Source organism: Ursus maritimus, unplaced genomic scaffold, assembly GCF_017311325.1.
Source record: "Ursus maritimus isolate PB19 unplaced genomic scaffold, ASM1731132v1 scaffold_17, whole genome shotgun sequence".
NCBI lineage: Eukaryota > Metazoa > Chordata > Mammalia > Carnivora > Ursidae > Ursus > Ursus maritimus.
In genome coordinates this window covers 51,735,963-51,739,794 of record NW_024424119.1, presented here as the reverse complement: position 1 = coordinate 51,739,794, position 3,832 = coordinate 51,735,963, and the positions used below count along the sequence as shown (strand labels likewise).

General features: G+C 44.4%; 1 non-coding gene across 1 annotated transcript; it reads right to left on the bottom strand.

The window, feature by feature from the left end:
• Window positions 1-2,340: 2,340 nt before the first annotated feature.
• LOC121103178 lies at window positions 2,341-2,443 on the bottom strand. The gene has a single exon (XR_005835336.1). It is a non-coding gene; the product is annotated as a U6 spliceosomal RNA (small nuclear RNA).
• Between the last annotated feature and the right edge of the window lie 1,389 nt (window positions 2,444-3,832).

Sequence of the window (3,832 nt, the reverse complement as noted above, 5' to 3'; positions counted from 1 at the left end):
GGGAGGAGGCTCAGTCGTGCCGCCTCCTCCAAAAACGCTCGGCAGTGGAGCCCACAGCTCACATCCTCACGCGGCCGCTCGGGAGCCCACAGCCTTGCTGAGCCTGCCCGGTCCATCACATCTAATATGGGTGTCAGCAGAAAGTAAATTAAATCCGCTAGGCTATAATTTGCGAACGAAACATTTTGTGGCAGTAACTAAACAGAGCATTATGTTTTAATCAGCTTTTTAAAATGTTGTTTTAAAAATCATTTTATTGTGCAGAAGCTGGTACCCTAAGAGCTATAATTCCTGAACGAACAGTATGCTAATGCACTCCCCTCTAGTCTAGACGGTCTTACCAGTGCGGGCATTTGTCTTGGTGCTCTTAAACCTACATATTTTTACAATAGAAGTGCCACACTACCTTCTAGCTGCTCAAATGGGGAAACCCCAGCAGTGGCTTCCCTAGAAGGATTGCCTTTCACCCTGGTTTTGAAAGAGAAACAGATTGATTGGTCTGTCTTTGATTTTATCTACCCATCTGTCTGTCTGTCTATCAACAAGCACGTGTATACTGCTAAGCATTTTGCAAATATTAGCCGAAAGAATTCTTCCACTAACCCCTTGATGGAGGTGTTATTCTTACCTCTTTTTTATTTTTAAAATTTTTTAGAAGATTTTATTTATTTGACACAGAGAGAGAGAGTGAGAGAGCACGTGTGCACACAAGCAGGGGGAGCAGTAGAGGAAGAGGAAGAAGCAGGCTCTCTGCTGAGCAGGGAGCCCGATGTTGGACTCGATCTCAGGACCTCTGGGATCATGACCTGAGCCGAAGGCAGACATTTAACCGACTGCCCCACCCAGGCGCCCCTTCTTCTCTCTTTTTTAAAGGTGAACAAATTGAGGCACAGAGAGGTGAAGTCACTTGTTGAAGATCACACAGCTGGTAAGTGATGGAGATGGGAGCCTGGCTCTTGAAACTATTCCGAACTGCCTGCCAAGCTGCCTCTTCTATCTGAAGCCCCCAGCTCATCCATCTTTCTGCTACTCCTGTCTCGTCTCCTGGGTATTTGTTTATTCCTTTGCTTTATGAACATTAAGTGTCTGCTGTGTGCTAGGCCCTATTTCAAATGCCGGGGACCCCACACTGAGCTGTCCCAATGTGGTCCCTGCCAACGGGGGCCACTGTCTGGAAAGGAGCACAGTGGAGCAGTCAAGTACCACCCTCCCTTGAGAAAAAGGAAGTGCAGCCAGCCCTGTGACAGGCTGTGAACACCTTTGTTGGACTAGAAAAAGGTGCCCGTTGCTCCAGCCATTTGACTGCCGTCCGTGGGAAAACGGTCACACCAGGGTTCATATCCATGACCCATGACGGACCGGCGGTCAGAGGAGGGGCCGGAGACACGCCGCGCTGGCAGCTGAGATTTGAAGGCTGAGTAGGGTGAGTGGCTGAGAAGAGTGTTGGGTGGCTCGGTGCCGGCTGGCTTCGCTAAGCTGGAGCCTCCTTTCTCAGAATGCCCTTCCCTGCATGCTCTCGGACAAGGCTGGCTCCATGAGAACTTTCTGTGAAGTTAGGAGGGTGGAGATGGAGCCGCAGCCAGGGGACGCAGGCGCTTTTGGGGCTCCCATGAGGATGCCGGCCACAGACTCGGGAAAGCTGCTCGCCCACACCTACAGTCTAAGGTCAAATTCCAGAGTGAAATCCCTTCCTGAAAAAAATCACTCCTAGGGGCGTCTGGGTGGCTCAGTTGGTTAAGAGTCTGCCTTGGGGTCAGGTCCTGCTTCTCTCTCTCCCTCTGTCCCTCCCCCACCCTCCCACACTCAAGCTTGCTCGCTCGCTCTCTTTCTCTCAAATAAATAAATAAAATCTTTTAAAAAACATCACTCCTAGAGTCTCTGCCTCTCTGAGCAAAGGGATCAGTGCAAGGACTAGCAAGAGGTAGGGCTGGAAGGATAAGCAAGAGTTAGATGGTGAAAAGCTATTGGAGTTTTTCTTTTAATTGAGATGTAATTTGCATACTATAAGCTTCATTTTTTTTTTTTTAGCTTCATCCTTTTAAAGTGTATGATTCGGTGTTTTCAGCACATTCATAAAATTGTGCAACTATCACTACTATCTCATTCCAGAACATTTTCATCACCCCAAAAAGAAACTCCATATCATTAGCAATCACTCTCCATCCTTTCCTTCCTTGAGCCTCTGGAAACTATTAATCTACTTTCGGTCTCTTTGAATGTGCCTCTTCTAGACATTTTATATAAATGGACTCATCCAATATGTGGCCTTTTGTGTCCGGCTTCTTTCACTTAGCATAAGGCTTTCAAAGTTCATCCAAGTTGTTGCATATACTGGTACTTTTTTTATTTGAATACTTCACGGATTTGCATGTTATCTATGTGCAGGGGCCATGCTAATCTTCTCTGAATTGTTCCAATTTTAGTATATGTGCTGCTGAAGCAAGCTCTATTGGTACTTTAAGAGTCACTGAATAATATCTCATTGTATGGACATACCACATTTTCTTGATCCATGCGTCTGTTAATGGACACTCAGCTACCTTTTGGCTGTTATGAATAATGCTGCCATGAACACTGGCACGCACAAGTTCTGTGTGGACACCATATGTTTTCAAATCTCTTGGCTATACACCTAGAAGTGAAATTGCTGGGTCATCTGATAACTCTATGTTTAATTTTTTGAGGAATTGCCAAACGTTTCTGCAGTGGCTGCATCATTTCACTTTCCCACCAGCAAGACAGAGGAGTTCCAATCCCTCCACATCCTTGCCAACATTTGTTTTTGTCTTTTTTATTGTAGCCAGCCTAGTGGGTGTAATCTGTGGTTACATTCCCTAGTGACGAGCGACGTTGAGCACCTTTTCATGGGCTTATTGTGCCTTTGTATACTTCTCTGGAGAAATGTCTGTTCAGATCCTTTGGCCATTTTAAAATAGATTTATTTGCATTTTATTGTTGATTTGTAATAATTCTAATATTCTGGATACTATATCCTTATCATTTATGTGATTTACAAATATTTTCACTTTCTTGATGGTGTCCTTTGGAGCACAGAAACTTTAATCTTGATGAAGTCTAATTTATGTTTTTCTTTTGGTTGTTTATGCTTTGGTGTGATATCTAAGGAACCATTGTCTAATCCAAGGTCATGAAGATTTATACGTACGCTTTCTTCTAAAAGTTTTTGCTCTTTTGAGATCTTAGATCAATTTTCAGTTAATTTTTGTATATGGTGTGAGGTTGGGGTACAAATTAGTGGTTTTGCATATGGAATATCCAACTGTCCCATCACCATTTGTTGAAAAGACTAAACTTTCCCTGTTGAATTGTCCGCACACCATTGTTGGAAATTTGTTGACCATAAATATGTAAGTTGATGTCTAGACTCTCAATTCTATTCCATTAAACTATTATGTCTATCTGTATGCCAGTAACTGAAAGGCTTAAGACAGAGGAGGGGTGTAGAAAGAAGAGGAGGAGCCAGTGGGTCCTTGTTCCCAATTCAAGATCCTCCGGGCTCTGGTGGCATTTTTTAAAAAAGATTATATTTATTTATTTAGAGAGTGCAAGTGGGAGGAGGGGCAGGGGGAGAGGGAGAGAGAGAATCTCAAGCAGACTTTGTGCTGAGCATGGAGCCCTATGGGGGGCTCGACCAAAGGCCCTGAGATCATGACCTGAGCCAAAATCAAGAGTCAGATGCTTAACTGACTGAGCCACCCAGGCACACTGAGCCATCAAAGTTCCTGAACAAGGGACTGATGTGATCCAATTCATGTCCTGAGATCATATGGGTTATTTGTGAAGAATAGATTGCAGAAGGCAAGGTGAGAGG